The sequence below is a fragment of the Triturus cristatus genome, chromosome 2_1 (assembly GCF_964204655.1).
Source record: "Triturus cristatus chromosome 2_1, aTriCri1.1, whole genome shotgun sequence".
Lineage (NCBI taxonomy): Eukaryota > Metazoa > Chordata > Amphibia > Caudata > Salamandridae > Triturus > Triturus cristatus.
The window spans coordinates 28,493,592-28,511,806 of record NC_140581.1 but is presented as its reverse complement, the minus strand read 5'-3'; the positions used below and the strand labels follow the sequence as shown (position 1 = coordinate 28,511,806).

The 18,215-nt window shown below is 46.7% G+C and overlaps 1 protein-coding gene across 3 annotated transcripts in view; it reads left to right on the top strand.

Annotated features, from left to right (window-relative positions):
- LOC146863647 (uncharacterized) overlaps positions 1–18,215 on the top strand; it is a 435,045-nt gene that overhangs the window by 247,103 nt on the left and 169,727 nt on the right. The window lies entirely within an intron of this gene.

Below are 18,215 nucleotides of genomic sequence, written 5' to 3'. Positions count from 1 at the left end.
ATACCCTAACAGAAGGGACACTTGTTTCATGAGTTCAGAGGAGAAAGGCTGACCGTTGTCGGAATATACGACACGCGGTAATCCATAACGTGGGAAAAACTCTCGCACTAGTTGTCTGGCGGTAGTTACAGCAGTATAATCAGGGACTGGATAGGCTTCGGTCCACCTGGATAATGAACATACTACTACCAGGACATATTTGTAACCTCTTCATCTATCCATTTGGATATAATCCATTTGGAGGACCTCAAAAGGATGGTCAGGTGGATGGAATCCACCTTGTTCCATCGGAATGCCTTTACCTGGATTGAATTGGCAACAGATCATACATGTTCTAACTTTTTGTTTCGCTGCTGCACGCAGGTGCTTGTTGAACCATATATTCTGTAAGCTGTCTAGCATTGCTTTCTCTCCTAAGTGTGCAGGACTATGTGCGGTATTAATGATTACTTGTACCATCGAATCAGGTAGAAACCATGTGGAGTTGCCCTTAGTCATCCAACCCTGATCAGTCAGTACCCCTCCTTGTTCCGACCATTTCTTTAATTCATCTATAGTAGCATGTGTCTGTATGTCTTGTACATCCTTGGAAGAATCCCTAACTGTCATGGCTTTGGACACTGATGGTACCTGTGACTTTGTTATGTCTAGTGGGGTCTGAGCTGTCTGTTTAGCAGTTCGGTCTGCCAGATCATTGCCGTGGGAAATGGTATCTGTGGCTCTGGTATGTGCTTTGCATTTTAGGATAGCTATGGCTGTTGGTAAATGTATTGCTTCCAGTAGGGCGTGAATAAGGGGGCCATGCTGTATCTTGGCCCCATGAGAGGTCAAGAAACCTCTTTCTCGCCAGAGCACCCCGAAATCATGAACTACCCCATATGCATATTGGGAGTCGGTGTAGATGTTTACTTTCAGGTGCTCAGCTCTTATGCATGCTTGTGTTAGGGCGATGAGCTCTGCTGCTTGTGCTGACAATGTGTCTATTCTTTTAGTCTCTATTATTTCAGTATCAGTAGTCACTGCATATGCTGCCACTAATTCTCCCACCCCTGTCCTCATGCATGAGCCGTCAACATATAGTGTTAGGTCGGGGTCTGGAAGTGCAACATCTGTCAAATCTTGTCTTGGTTTAGTCACGGTATGTATTACTTCAACACAGTCGTGTAGTGAAAGGCTTTCTGTATTGGAGGGCAATAGGGTAGCGGGATTTAGTATGTTGCATCGTCTGATCTCTATGTGTGGTTGAAATTACGTCAGCTCATAGCCTGTTAGTCTAACTATAGTCAGGTGTTGGGATTGTGTCCGGTTCAAGAGAACCTCTACTGCATGCGGTACTTGTACTGTCAGAGGGTGGCCCAGCACTATCGAGTCACTTTGTCTTATGGCTAAGGCCGTTGCTGCAACAGATTTTAGGCACGCAGGCAAAGCCTGTGCTACTGGGTCCAATGTACTAGAAAAATAAGCACAGGGCTTGTGTTTTCCTGCATGATCTTGTATGAGGACAGATAGTGCTGTTCCATCCCTCTCTGTCACAAAAAGCATAAACGATTTGTTGTAATCAGGGATTGCTAAAACTGGTGCTTGACATAAAGCTCTCTTTAATTCTTCAAATGCCACAGTATGTTCTTGTGTCCAGGGGAGGACTTTAGTAGAAGCTACCTCCTGTGTCGTCAACTGTATTAGGGGCTTGGCTATGTAAGCATACTGGGGAATCCACTGCCTGCAATATGAAGTGAGGCCAATGAATGCCCGTACCTCCTTTTGTGTTGTGGGCTGTGAAAGACCTGAAATTAATTGTATACGCTCAGGTGTTAGTCGCCTACCCTCCTTGGAGAGCAAGTGCCCAAGGTACGCCACTTGCTGTTCACAGAATTGCAACTTCGAAGGGGACACTTTGTGTCCCTTGTCAGCCAGGAAATGTAAAACCTTCAGGGAAGCATCTTCACAATCATGGTCCGATCGTGCAGTGATGAGAATGTCATCGACATACTGTATCAGTGCGGTAGAGCTAGGCATATGAATACTATCAAGTTGTCTTTTCAGAGCCTGACTATAAATGCTAGGACTTTCCGTGAAGCCCTGGGGTGCTCTTGTGAATCTGAAGCTGCGACCTTTTAAACTGAAACCGAAAAGATATTGGCTGTCCGGATGTATTGGAATACTGAAAAATGCGTTCTTCAGATCTATTACTGTAAAGAACGTAGCATTCGCATCAATGGCAGTCAATATCGAAGAGATGTCCGGGACCACAGGGTACTGTGGTACCACACATTTGTTTAATTCTCGCAGGTCCACAACTAATCTATATACAGGTGGTATATTGGGGTCAGTTCTTTTAAGAATAGGAAGGACCGGTGAATTACATATGTTTGAATCAGTCTCAATCACCACCCCTTGTGTAACCAGGTCATCTATTATTTTCAGTAAACCTACTTCAGCCTCAGGTGGTATTTTGTATTGTCTGATCCGTGGTAGCACTACACCTTCCTTGAGGGTGACCTGGTGTGGCGTAATGTTCATGTAACCTACGTCAGTTGGGCCTTGTGCCCATGGGTGCTGTGGTACATCTCGGAGCCTGATGTCAATTTCTTTCATTACAAAATGTCCTTTGAAGTCGCGTAAATACAGTCGCACTCCTTCTGGTGAGCAACAGATTACTGCTCCTAGTTCTTTCAATGTCTTTATACCGAGCAAGTTTTCCGGACATGATTTAGTAAGTAGTAAGTCCGTAGTATGTATCAGTGGACCAACTCCTAAGGAGACTGGTTCTGAAACCTCATTAACGATAGGTCTACCCGAAAATCCCAGGGATACACTCTTTGAGCCCGAGAGGGGTGCCCCGGGCACCTCGGAATGACTAATGGTAGTTCTACTAGCCCCAGTGTCAATCAAAAACCTTTTATTTTGTCCCAGTAACCGTGCATGCACATAAGGACCCGCTTGGTCCACAGGAACTGGAATGAGGGGCAGGTCGAATTCCCTCTCTGGGCAGCTTCATGAATATGCCTGGTATTCTGAGTAGTTGTTTTGAGCGTGCTCATACATTTGTGTTGTGGCGTGGGCTGGTGCAGGTGCATGGACGGACGGTGGCGGCGGTGGAAACGTATCTGATGTCTGATGTGTGTTACTGTCCTTGGGAGGATATTGACGAGGCTTTGTTTTACCTAGCGCTATATTGTTTTTCAGCACTGCACACTCATTTACGAAGTGGCCTGGCTTCTTGCAATAATTACAAGTCCCACCATTTTGTTTTGTGCTATTCTTGTTCGTGTTGGTATTTGAGTTTGCCAGTGTCGATTGGGCAACCAGCATCTTCATCTTTGTGTCTTTCATGCGTCTCTTTTCTTGGTCATGTTCCTCTCTAATTCTGTTCTGGTGGTACTGTAACATCTGTAACATTTGTGAAGGGCTATTTGCTTGCCAAGTACTCTCAACCTTCAGTACTCTATACTTTACTTCTGGTATGGAATTTTCCACTAACTTGCTCACAAATAGATGGGGATATGAGTCACTACCGGGCTTAAGGCCACTGTTGATAGTAAAACATTTTTCAAACCTAGAATAAAAATCACTAGTGTCCTCGTCTGGCTTCTGTTTACATGCTGAAATAGCATCCCAGTCTTCTTTCTTGGTAATTAATAATCTTGGCAAAACTTGTACAAGGAGTTCAGGTAATTCCTTAGCTCGGGGACCCAGACCAACCCCCGGGCCTATTGCATTTTCTTCTCTTTGTAACACATCCCAGCTAATCTTGCTCTCCCCCACCTCCCAGTCTTTTTCTTTAAGTTTCTCGTAAATACCAGCAGGCAATAGTACTTTTAATAACTTTAGAACGTCCGCATATGTATATTCCCCTAAGCGGAGAATGTCTTTTAATTCCCTGTGAAAACCCCCCGGGTCTTTGTCATGAGAGGGCAACATTTTTTTCATTTCCAGTATCTCTAATTTGGACAGAGGGGTGTAGACATACACCCGTTGTAGTTCATTGTTTGCATCCTTTACAGGATGTACCTCACGTAGGGGGTTCAATTTGTCGTATGTCTGTCCTTTAACCTGTGGTGGAACGGGAGGCAGGGATCTAGTTACATATACTATATATTTGTGTCGCTGATCCAAGATGACATTAATCAGTTCAGTACCCAAGTTCATCCATCTGTCTAGTATTATGTCGTCCAGCAACCTATACAATATACCAGGACCAGAGTACTGACTTTCATACAACGTTAATAAATGTTGGACCATGTAAACACCAGCTATGCGCTGTTCATTCGGTGGGAGGCTCAAAAACGTCTGTGCTACGACATCGTTATTATATAAATCATATTGGGATATCCACAGGGTGGCTGATCGTGCTAATTCGAGTTCGGTCGGGGTTAAGGGCTGCTCATTACCTAACCATTCGTTCACCGCTTTGTCGGTGATTTGGAACAAATTTTCAAGGGAAAATCTCTTTTTTATAGCCGTACCCTGTTTACGGTAATTCAGGCCTTTGGGTTTCTCGAATCGTCTGGCATGGCCCACGTATTGTATTTTATCTTGGTCCCCTGCTTCATCATCAGACGATAAAGCAGCTTTATCGTGCGGTCCCGCTTCGTGTGATGCTATTATTGCTTTTCGGATTTTGGTCAACATGTGGTCTGTCTGTCCTGATTTATCATGCTGACCGGCATCTATGCGATCACTCCAACCAGTATAACGATGGTCTACATCCCCGTTTCCTTCGTCTTTTTCTCTGATCAGACAATTAATTAGGAAGCGAAGGATGTAATTCTTAACAACCACTTTTCTATTTTGTATAGCATCTGCTATGCTCTCAGGACCTTCCCCTGTTCTTATGAATGTGTACATTTTCTTTAAATGTTTATCCATATCTGGTAGTTTTTCCAGATCTGTAACTGCTCTTCTAAGCCGTAGTGAAAACACAAGCATCCTACCCTTTCCTGGGTCTGGATCATATATACATTCGGGGATGTCTACTTTTACTGTCGACACCCCTCCTGACGCTGTCCCGGATCCCCCCTCCTCGCAGTCATCGAGCTCCTGGAGCTGTTCTGGCGTTGGTGGTGCAGGGAAAGATCCGTCCACGTAGGCTGGTGGGGATTCCTCTAGATAGGTGTCAATAAACCTGTCGGATGCTGTTTTTAATTTGCGGGGTACTGGCGGAGGCACTCTGATGGGTCTTTCTACTGGAGTCACTTTTGCTAGCTCCTCTGAAAGGACGGGGTAAATACCAGCAACGACAGTATTCATTGTTCTTTCAGTCTGCTCTCTTTTTACTCGTTCCCCTTCCTCTCTTAAGTTCTGTTCTTTGGCTTTTTCTGATTCTTGCTTACTTCTCTCTATTTTGTGGAACTCTTTTTCTGTTCTTCTATGTGACTCCTTGCGCCACAACTCAATGGCATCTTTCTGAGCAGGTCTAGATTTCGTCTTCCATATTTCTTCCTCTACTTTCATAATGCTTTCCGCATCCCACGTTCCCGTGATAGGCCATCTATATTTTGTCTCTAAATCCTTCGTGTAATCTACCCATAGTTCCAAGAACAACACGGCATCTAAACCATGCTTACAGTACATGAAATGTCCAGGTGTTTCCCTAGGAGGAATGTTAACTGGTTCCTCTAGTACACCTTTTCTGGTACATATTTTACGTAGTTTCGAAAATAACGGCATGTTGGAATGTAGCCAAAATCAAAAATCACAATAGCGCTGTAAAAACAAAACTATAATAAAACAAACTTACATAAAACCCTGACACATTCAAACCTAACTGATCCTGACTAGGACAATAACATTCATACAGGTATATCGGTGCACCTTCAATATTTTGAGATCTCTATTTCCTATTACTCTGACTGCATGCACTTGATTGCAACCCCCATGAGAAAAACTCACCGGGAAGCGGAACTTGAACTTGAACTCGAACTTGAACTTGAACTTGAAGTCGAAGGCCTCCGAAACTTGACGCTGCGCGGGGAATGGCGTAACCTAGGTGGATCTCCAGAAACCTCGGACACAGCTCTCTCGCAGGTGGGCTCTGGGTAGGACAATCTGCGTTCCTCACCGCCTCGTATGGATGCCTGGTCGCAGTCCGTCTCCTTCGCTGGCCTGAGGAAGTTGGCGGGAAAACCCGCGACGTGCGCACTTGAAGTCCGTCACGGCTGTGGAAGGGGGCAAAACTGGACCCTCATCTCCGGCGTGTGGGGAAAGAGAATTGTCCCTATTCGGGCGCCATTATGTCGTAAATAAAATATTACGCTCTATGTATTTCAGAATATCAATAGGATCATGCATAAAGCAAGAGGCTGAGTCTGTGGTATCAGGTTCAAAAGGGCTTTATTCCAATAACTCGAGTCAAAGGGAGAATATTACCATCACCACAAGGGATCAGGAAGGGACTCAAAAGTATTCTCAAATCATTATTCACAGAGTACAGTATATATACATCGGAAACGAAAAGAGCAAAAGAGAGTGAGATAAGAGCATGTGGGCGTGTAAGTAGGTGTGAAGGTGGGCGTCCATGTGGGCGTCCACTTGATGATAATGGGTAATTTGTCATAGGTGGGTGGATACCTGGAGGGGGTTGCGTGATCTGCTGGAATTGTACTGGAACTTTGCCTTACTGATGCTCAACTCGAGCATGACGTGTACCTGACGTGGGGAGAGGTTGCTATGCAACCGGAAAGTCTGGAAGTGAGGCCTTCAGTGAGTGAGGCCTTCAGTGTCAGGACGACCAGCACATCTTGTTTATCTGATATCTGATGTCTGGAGCAGGGACTGATTTGTGACATAGGTTGCTCATCACCAAGAGCCGATGTGGCATCTTATTTCTTCATTTACTTCATTTACTGCAGAGGCCTTACATGGGGGCTATGGGCTTTTTACTGACGTGAGCTTTGCAATCTCACAGAAAGAGACAGAAAGGCTGTGCTTTCTCCTGTGCTGATGGGCTATGTTGATTCCTCCTTTTCCAGGCAGGAATGCGGCTCTGTAGGAGTAAGCAGATAACCGTGCTCAATACTGTCTCGGCACCTCTGACAGGGCCCCTTTGGCTGAGGCCCAAGTGTGCAAGGCCAAGGATACACAGCTGCAGCTTTCTGAGCGGCTGAGGCCTGAAACCTCTGTTCGGGTCTGGCTGAGCCACAAAACACGGGTTTGTATGTGGTGCAGGAAAACATGATGCAAACGTGTAGGCCTCAATACGGATTTGTCGTTTCTCTCATGGGGGTCTGGATGATGGCAGGCCACGTTATAGCATATGTTTCATGGTAGGAAAGGCCATGGAGGGGACATGCATAGGTTACATGCATGTGTACATACGCGTTGGGGGGCACATGGGGACATATAGGCCTCATAGATTTTTATTTTCCTCAGGCCCCAGCAGCTCTCCAGGACAAGTGGAGTGGACCTCACACTATTGTTGAACAGAAAGGGAAGGTTACCTACTTGGTAGACCTTGGAACCCCTAGGAGTCCCCATAGTGTTCACCATGTCAACAGGCTAAAGCCATATGTGGACAGGGCTGACATGGGCTTGCTCCTGGCAACTGATGAGGGACAGGAGGAAGAGAGTGACCCACTCCCTGACCTCCTCTCACAGAACCCTGATGATGGGTCAGTAGATGGTGTAGCCTTGGTAGGCAGCCTCACTGCCCAGCAGCAAACTGATTGCAGACAGGTTCTCAATCAGTTCAGACACATGTTTTCACCGACTCCAAGTCAGACTACCTGGTGCACTCATGAAGTGGACACTGGGGACAGTCTGCCTATTAAAAATAAGATTTATAGGCAACCTGACCATGTCAGGGACTGTATCAGGACAGAAGTCCAAAAAATGTTGGATTTAGGTGTGATTGAACCCTCAGATAGCCCTTGGGCTAGTCCATGGTCCTTGTGTCAAAACCTCACACCAGTGGTGGGAAAAGAGAGATGAGGTTTTGTGTGGACTACAGGGGTCTCAATGCAGTCACTAGGACTGATGCCCATCCAATACCAAGGGCAGATGAGCTTATAGATACTTTGGCCTCAGCCAAATACCTTAGCACATTTGACTTGACAGCTGGCTACTGGCAGATCAGACTAGCTGATGATGCAAAGCCAAAGACAGCATTTTCTACCCTTAGTGGGCACTATCAATTTGTGGTAATGCCCTTTGGTTTGAAGAATGGACCTACCACTTTCCAAAGGTTGGTGAATACAGTTCTCACAGGCCTGGAAGCCTTTAGTGCAGCATATCTAGATGATATTGCTGTCCTTAGCTCCACCTGGGAGGATCACCTGGTCCACCTAAGGAATGTTTTGGAGGCCCTGCAAAAAGCAGGCCTAACTATCAAGGCTACTAAGAGCAGATAGGGCAGAGTCAGGTTGTGTACCTGGGCCACCTTGTAAGTGGTGGCCAGGTTCAACCATCGCAGAGCAAGATCCAGACCATAATGGAATGGACTGCTCCAACTACCCAGACTCAGATGAGAGCCTTCTTAGGCCTGACTGGGTACTATAGGAAATTTGTCAAAGGCTATGGATCAATAGTGACACCCTTGAATGACTTAACTTCTAAGAAAATGCCCAAAAAGTTTCAGTGGACAGCTAGCTGTCAAAAGGCATTTGATGACCTGAAGCAGGCCATGTGTACTGCTCCCATTCTGCAGAGTCCTGACTACTCCAAGAAGTTCATTGTTCAAACTGATGCATCTGAATTGGGGGTTGGGGCTGTACTGTCACAATTGAATGAAGAAGGTCAGGATCAGCCAGTAGCTTTCATAACCAGAAGGCTGACCCCTAGAGAGAAACGGTCAGCCATTGAGAGGGAGGCCTTTGCTGTGGTTTGGGCTCTGAAGAAGTTGAGGCCATACTTGTTTGGCACTCACTTCCTTGTTCAGACAGACCATAAGCCCCTCTTATGGCTGAAACAAATGAAGGGTGAAAACCCCAAACTGCTTAGATGGTCCATTTCCCTACAGGGGATGGACTTTACAGTGAAACATAGACCTGGGAGTAACCATGCCAATGCAGATGGACTCTCTAGGTATTTCCACTTAGAACATGAAGACTCAACTGGTCAAGGTTAGTTTAATGTCCCTGCATTTGGGTGGTGGGGGGGGGGGGGTGTAGGAGAGTAGGATCTGCTTCACATGGGTACCCCCACTTTTTTCTGGTGTTTCACTGTTTTTCGACCTTAGTCTGGCTGTGGCCCTGCTAATCAGGACCACAGCCTAGCTGATTCCTCTCTAAAATGGTTTCCATGTACATTAGGTACATATCTAATTGGATTCTGGAGTGCCTTATAAGCCCCTAGTATATGGTATACTATGTACCTAGGGCATAGGTACCTCAGAGGCCTACCAGGGGCTGCAGCATGTATTATGCCACCCCTGGTAAGCACTCCAAAAAGACACCACAGGTCTGCTACTGCAGCTTGGGTAAGGGTGTGCTTGCACCCCTTACTGTGGTATAGGCTACCTATATCACTACCTTATACAAACACATATAAACCTATAAGCCACTCCTATAGCAGGCCTTGACAATCCTGAAGGCAGAGTTCTTGGTTTTATGTGAGAGGGTGCCCAAGCATGAGCTGAGCCCCTCTGCAGCATTCGGAAATACTTCCTTAGGGCTGTTCTGTGATACAGCCATACCATATACTCTTAAGAGCATTATAACCTCGCGGTAAATGCTAACTTTGGGATGGCTGCATCAAAACATGTCATGTTTGGTGTCAAACGCTTTGGAATACTACCCCCCTGCCAGTCCTGGTGGCGGGGGTAGCATTCCACCCTTCTAGAGGGAGAGACATGTTCACACTTGCTAAGCCCGGTTAAAACTTTCCAAAGCCCTGACATCACAAAATGGATGCCACTGCCATAGACACTGGTCTGGCCTCCTGCTGCTGGGGGAAACTCTGGCAGGGGAGGCCTGGACAATAAGTTTCCTGTCACAGGGTGGTGTAACCACCTCCCCAGACAGGCAGATGTGTATTGGTGCAGAGTGGGTGCATTCAGAGAATGCTTTTGAGACACTGCCTGGGGCACACAAGGTGCCCCTGTGCATAGCCCAGTTCAAACCGGTTGCAGGGGCAAGCCCCTGCTCTGGCGCGAAACTGGACAAAGGGGAAGGGGTGTAACCACCCCCACCCCAGGCCCACCCATAGGTGGGGCCTTAGAGTTAGTCCATCCCCTAAACTTAGTATAAGTATAGGAATCCAGTCCCTAGGACTTTAGATTACCCTGGACGATTCTCTGCAACATATATCCTGGACCTTTGACTTTCTATTACGACTAGAAGACGGAAGAAATCTCCTTTGGGGTCAAGGAGTGACTCCCCTGCTTGGCAGGCACCAAAAAAGCAACTGACCAGTCTGCAATTCTGAAGCTCCCGCCGGACGCCGAAGTCTCTGCATCCCTAGAAGTGGATTTCCAGACTTCTCCGAGGCTACCCTGAGTCCACAGCAAAGCTGAAGCCTGTGGCTATCGTGGGTGACGTGGAACCATGACCCCTGGACACCGTGATCTTTTGCAGCAACACCACCTTCCTGGTCATCCTTGAAGTTGTGCTTTGGGCTCCGCGTAGCTCCAGCCTTGAGCACCTCCTGCACTGAAGATTGTTGGCCTCCACTCTACGAGTGACTCGTGGGCCAGCTTCAAGTGCAATTGCTTGAGACTCCTTTGCGATCACTAGCCCATTGGCTAGCAGGTCCCCACGAAGGTGACTCCTTTTCTGATTGGGTGTTCCTGGTTGATCCAGACGTGCCCTGACTTACCCACGCTGGGTGAGTCCCTCAGACCTTGCTGGTCTGCACCGCAGTCCTTTCTCTGATTTCCAGTGACTTGCCGTTGCCAAGGCTTGTTGGGTCTTTTCTGGTCGCCGACACCGCAGCACTCGACAAACTTTGTGGGACAGATCGAATCCGGCTCGTGGACTTTGTTGACGCCTCCTGGACCTCGTGGCTGAAGAGTCAAGACACCCATCAACTCACCTGAAGCACCCAACATCTGTGGGCATTTGTCCATCCTGCCCTCGGTCACTGGCTAGTGACCCAGACTCTGTCCCCTCTGCTTTCAGGTTCCTTACATCCTAGATCCAGGCTTGGATCTCTCCGGACACTTCTCCTCTTCACGGCAGCAGCAGTTCTTTGCAGGCTTCCATTGAAATCGACGACATGACCCGACACCAAAAGACACCTATGCACCTGGCTTCCCTGGGTGAGGTAACTCGAGTACTCCGGTGCTCTCGTGGGTGCTAGCCCTAGAACTTCTTAAGTCCAAATGGGTTTGGTCCTGACTCGATTAGAAGTGTCCCTAATCTTTAAAATTCCAACCGCGACATTGCCCATGGAAGATAACAGGAACCCACGGTTGTGTTTCCACACTGCATACAGTCCCCGTGGGTCCCCTGTGTCACTACCTTGGGTGATTCCTTGGGGTCCCAGCAATTCTAGAGGCAATAGGCCTAGTGCCTATTTCAGTCGTGGTTCTTTTACCATTTTGTTAGTATATGGTTTGGTACGCCCCTAGGGCCCATACGTGTATTTGTGCTTTTACTGATGCTTAAACCCTTGTAACTAAAGTACTTCGAACTCCAGTCTCATAAAGAGACTAGAAGGGTGTGTTTAACCTTAAATACATATATTTTGAATATATACCTGGTGTGGTTGTCCTTTCATTTGGTCATTCAGGAGGTTCTGATCTGGTAAAACAAGCTGCTTTACATTCCTTCAAGACTTAGCCTGAAGGCTGCTCTCCATAGCTACCACTACGGTAGCTTTCAATAAAATAAAGGTTGTCTTTAACCTATCATCATAAGAGGTTGTTTGGACTGATACAGGGTGCCCACTAGAGCTAGTGGACAGCACATATCAGGCCACCTTCTCACACATATCTTGTATGATGTGGTGATGTATCTCATGTGCTTGCAGATTTCACTGTGTTTGCAAGTAACTCGTGCTCAGAGGATTGGAACATGTGCAAGTTAAATTCACGTGTCCAACAATAAGTAAAACTATTATTGTACACAAAGTACCTTTTTGGTTGATCGATCCGCTGTCACTTTATGGACTTGCTTTGTCCAGGTTCTGCAGGCAATATGGGTTTCACCAGCGTTTTACAGAGCACCTTTACAGCTTCTAACTGAAGGGTGACTCTGATCCCACAGATTAAAAGTTTGAAAGATTATTTGCCTCGGAGCTCACGGACTCTACTCGCCGGCCCAGTACGGCACATTACCTATACCCATGTAAATGACTCACCTGTTTGGGTCTTGTTTATTGAGTGGGTAGTTTGGACACTGTGGTGGTCTCCCCCTCAATTTGAGACTCACCACATCCTCTTCCGCTCTTGATTATGTTATTTGTTTTATCTGTTTCTTCCTTCTTGACCACATGCAGAGCGCGCTGATACTCTCATGGGTCATGTTCGCGCTATAACACTTTATGAATAAATATGTCCTGAGGACAGCGCGTATACATACCAGTGAACGTGGATCACAGCCAATAGGTGTTCCAAGAGCTCATAGATGGCTGGTTACCCATGACTAGCACTGCCAAGGTGCAAAACCTGACCCTGGTGCAAAGCCTAACTCTCATGCAAATCCTGACTCTGGTGCAAAACCTGACCCAGGTGCAAAGCCTGACACTGATGCAAATCCTGACGCTGGTGCAAAACCTGACCCAGGTGCAATGCCTGACCCTGATGCAAATCCTGACTCTTGTGCAAAGCCTGACCCTGATGCAAAGCTTGACCTTGGTGCAAAGCTTAACCCTGGGTCAAAGCTTGACCCTGGTGCAAAGCCTGTCCCTGGTGCAAAGCCTAACCCGGGTAAAAAGCCTGACCCTGATGCAAACTCTGACCCGGATGCAAAGCCTGACCCTGTTGTAAAGCCTGACCCTGGTGCAAATCTTGACTCTTGTGCAAAGCCTGACCCTGGTGCCAAGCCTGACCCTGGCGCAAAGCATGACCCTGATGCGAGAACTAAGATTGATGATGATAACTTAATGAACAGTGAAGGTGGGCTCGGTGACTTGCCACTTCAAGTGGCTGTCTTGATTACAATCTCGGCCCAGCGGCACAAGCAGGTGCTGTCTGGGATGACACGAATTGAACTGATAGAGACTGTAATGTACTTTTGAACTCATTTCGTTATTACGTACAGGAGTACGTGCGCTGGAGTAACGTGTACAGGAGTACGTGCGTTGCAGTAATGTGTACAGGAGTACGTGCGCTTAAAAATACCATCAAAAGCCCAACGGCATCACGTTTCTTGCATTAAGCAGTGGTTTTGATTCTCCACAAGAGAAGAGAAAGGTTGTTTATTGTATTAAGGGCTGCACAGCTGGAAGCACCTCAGAGTAATCCCTGATCCCTTGTTCATCACAGAACAATTTATACTGAATGCGGTGCACTGGCGTCCATGGCGGAAGCAGACAGTCCTGCTTGAGCTGCGCAGGGAGGCGGGGTCTGACCGGGAGCTAGGGAGTAATTCAAGCTGCATGCTGCAGTCCATAAATATGACCGCTAGAGAGCGCGCCCACCACGTTTATATCCTCAGACTCCATCAACCTGAAACTGTTGAAGCGAAGATATCTGCCAGGATTGGAAGGGCGGGGAGGGGGAGGGGGGGTCAAATGTGCCGCCTCAGCGTCTGCTGTGGCTGGGGCTGTAGTGTAACACCACATGAGAGGCCCGAGGGAGAGGGATTTTACGAATTTCCCTAAAGGCATAGGGGCAGATTTACAAGCCCCTTGAGCCACTTTTGCGTCACATTTAACATGGGAAAAGTGACGCAAAAGTGGCGCAAAGGTCTTGTAAATCTGCCCCATAATGTCAATATTTTTTTTGATGTTTCACGTGACGTCAGCTATTTAATAAAGTAACCGGGGAATCCACATCAGGCAGGTCTAGATGTTAATTTTCACCACGCTCTCTCTCTCTAGGCATATTTACAAGGCGGCGATAGAAAATTATCGCCGCTTTTGCGGCTGTTTTTCGGCCGAAAAGCGGCAATAATTTTATCGCCTATAGCTTTAGCGCACGAAATCTTAACGCCCAGCTTTGCATCGCTAATGAGATGCAAAGTGGGCGTTCCTGACCTAACATGACAGGAGAAATGTCGCTAAGTAAGGCAATCAGAGTATGTTTTTACAAGGCTGTCAAAAATAAATGCACAAATATAGTGAAATAAAATACAGTGAGGTGGAGGGCTCAGTGACTGTGGTGCTGTGATCGTTTTATAGACAGGTGTAAGGGTGAATTATATACAACCTATCAAGAAGGATTTGCAAATGAAAAAATGGTCAGAACAACATTAATCAATGTCTCCGGTAGACGGCATAGCTGCTCATTATTCAGAACCATGAGACTTATTGTAGCTGAACCAAACGTTATCGCCGACGTTTCGACCCTGACAACAGCCTGATTACTTGATGTCAAAGAGGGTCTTCTTCAAGGCTAAGGGATGTGTTGACAGCCCAATATAGGGGTGAATTCCCTCGAAGTGGCCTCATGGAGTGGAGGCTAACGGTAGCCTGATGGAATTCAGGAAGACGCAAGGTAATGTGAAGACGATTTTGCAGGAAATTCAATGTGAAATCAATGAGGTCCTCGATCATGTGGAAAAGGGCATACGTAATTAATTATCAGCCCAAGGTAAAGCAAATGCGAGTTGTGCTCCCCAGAAAGTAAGGCTAGAGACTGCCGCTGGAGGAGGACGTGTCATTAGGAATCTTGACCGCCTTACTTTCTGGGGAACACAACTCACGTTTGCTTTACCTTGCTTTTTCCTGCCTTAAGCAGTGGTTTCGATTCCCCACAATATAAGAGAAAGGCTGTTTATGGTATAAAGGGCTGCACTGCTGGAAGCACCTCAGACTATTCCCTGATCCGGTGTTCATCACAGAAATATTTATACTGAATGCAGTGCACCGGACCTCTAGGGCGGAAGCAGACAGTCCTTGAGGACTGTCTGCTGACCGGGAGACAGAGAGTAATTCAAGCTGTATGCTGCAGTTCATAAATACGACCACTAGAGGGCGCGCCCATCACGTTTATAGCTTCAGATTCCATAAACCTGAAGCTGTTGCCGCTCTTCCTCTGCAGAACACATAACTCAGAGAATTACCAGTTAGTATGGAGCTGGGCGCGTCACAAGAAATCTGTTCACAGGGAAACAGCGTTTACAACGCTGTCAATACCACGCAGGTAGGTTACAATGTGGATGTTACATCGTCCGCGTTGTTACCACGCATGGCATTACATTGCAAGTCGTTTCTACGGCTTGCGCTAGATGGCGCGCAACATCAGGGAATGTGTAGGATTATAAATCCAACACATTCCCTGCTGTTGAGCTAACTGGAGTAGGAATAGTAATTTATACTATTTATAAGTCCAGCGCGCCATCTAGTGCAAGTCGTAGAAACGACTTGCGATGTAAAGCCATGCGTGGTAACAACGCGGACGATGTAACGTCCACGTTGTAACCTACTGCGTGGTAATGGATGGCGTAGTAACATCATACATTCCTGCTCACATCTCTAACCAACCTGCTCTTGTTTAACCCACTCACCTCAGTGTTTGTTTTCAGAAGGTTAACTGACCTGGTTAAAAATGTTTCCTCTTGGGGGGGACGTGGCTCAAGTCGCCACAAGATGGCTGCATCCGGCTGAGGCTCCGCGCTTCGTTCGAGACCTCTTTGCCCAACAGAGCTGTTTTCTGCCTTCGGACTGCCATGGACTGACGGCTTTTGTGGAGCGGGCGCGGGGGCACAGGTAGCCGCTTTTCATTTTTCTCTTGGTGCTCTCTGTCGCCCTGTCTCCTCCGCGCCTCGCTCCACTCTGCATTCTTGGCAGCACCCTCTATTTTGTTTGCAGTGGGACGCTGCCTTAATTTCTTCATTTCTAAATTTCTCAATGGTGCCTGTGATGCGGGATGGACAGAATGCAGAACAATGTCATACATTCACCCCAGTACAGAGATCTGGGCTTAAATCCATCGTTTTTTTGCTCACCATGCCATTCCAGTTTTGAAGCCAGCCATATGCAAATCAGTCTTGACCCTGTGCCTCATGGGAACAGTCCAGCCCGAACTGCCAAGCCAGGTCCTACCTGGACTGGAACTAAGCATCCTAGGACCGATTTCAGGGTTTCACCCCTCTTCAGCCAGGATAGCTTGATTCCAGTGGCATGGTGAGCACAGGACTCACATCTGAGCATACCTGTCCCACTCGGGGTGACAAATGCAAAAACAACAGTTGATGGACAAAATGCAGAACAATGTCATACATTTCACCCCACTACAGAGATCTGGGCCTAAATCCATTGTTTTTTTGCTCACCATGCCATTCCAGAGTGAACCCAGCCATATGCAAATCAGTCTTGACCCTGTGCCTCATGGGAACAGTCCAGCCCGAACTGCCAAGCCAGGTCCTCCCAGGACTTGAACCAAGAATCCTAGGACCAGTTTCGGGGTTTCACCCCTCTTCAGCCAGGATAGGTTGATTCCAGTGGCATGGTGAGCACGGGGCTCACGTCTGAGCCTTCCCTTACCACTCGGGGTGACAAATGCAAAAACAACAGTTGATGGACAGAATGCAGAACAATGTCATACATTCACCTCAGTACAGAGATCTGGGCCCAAATTCATCGTGTTTTTTGCTCACCACCATCATCTTGTGTGTTTTGGTGTTTGCCCTATGTGGGAAGGGTATGTGCCCTGACATGGGTCCCGTGCTCACTAGCCACTGGAGTCAAGCTTTCCTGGCTGAAGAGGGGTGAAACCCCGAAACCGGTCCTAGGATGCTTGATTCCGGTCCAGTGAAGACATGGCTTGGCAGTTCGGGCTGGACTTTTCCCATGAGGCACAGGGTCAAGACTGATTTGCATATGGCCATGTCTGAACTGGGGTGGTGTGGTGAGCAAAATGACGATGGATTAAACCCAGATCTGTGACTGGGCGTGAATGTTTTGCCAATGTGCAACATTCCGTCCATCATCTTGTGTGTTGTGATGCGGGAGGGCGCTGTACTGCAGTTTCATCGTTGGTAACCTGCTGAGCTGTTACAATGTGTCACAAAGATACTGAATATTATGGAACTTCTACATTAATGAGGAACTTCTCTCTCAAGTGCTTATTCTGAGGAAACCCTTCTGTGGTGTCACTCTTCATGGTGCATTTCCTGTGCTGTCAGCTATGTCACTGGTGTAACCAACATTTATTTTTTCATGCTTACATGATATATTTGAGACTTTGCCTAAGTCATTTATATATTTTTCAGATGGGACAGCTGCGACTAAGTCTACTTGTCACGTTTCTACTGATTTTTTTTCACCATCTGGTTGATAAAGTTGGCTTTTTTGTCATCAGTTCGCTGTGGTGTTTTTTTCAGAGGACTTTCTTCACTACCTGTCCTCTTCTTGGCGTTCCTAGCAATTTCTGGACCTCTTGGGGCCGGCTCTTACCCCTTTTACCTTCAACTTTTCAGTATTGAGGATCTTTTTGTCTGTTCTTTCCGCAGCAGACGCAGGCCTACATGATAACAGGCTTGCTTTAATTTTTTGTATTAGCTGTTGTTCTTTATTTGACATTTCAATTCACTTCTTCACATTGCCACCTTTTTTGACTGCACTACTTTTTTATATATTTGTTCTTATGGAGTCCTCTCCCTCTATAGGTCAGAAGAGCACCTCAACAACTATGTCTTCTCTTCGTAAAGACTCTAGCAATGCTGCTGCTACTAAGCGTCAATAGAAAGAACCTAACTCTTCTACCAAATCTCCACAATGGAGGACCTTATGGAAGAGCTCAAACTTATTAAACCATTTGTTATTGATACCAATGCTACTATTCCAAGGATGGAAGAGAAATGGTCCAACTTAGAATCCAGAGTATCTGCGGTGGAACAGAGGATTAGTGATACTCAAGATGCGATTCCTCAAGTTGCAGCTATGTCCAAAGAGATCATCTTAAGTTACAAACAGAAGATTTCGAAAACTGAAATAGGTGCAACAACCTTAGAATTTACGCTATTCCTTAGGGAGAGGAAGGTTCGGATATGCTCGCCTTTCTAAAAATTCACATCCCAAAAATTTTCAGCCTTAAAGACGGTACTAATCTTAATTTGCAGCGTGCACATCGCATCGGCCCAAGACCCAGTGGCTCTTCTTCTACTTCAATGGTCAATCGTCCTAGAGGGATAATTGTTCAATTTTTGGAGTATACCGAGTGGTTAATGGTC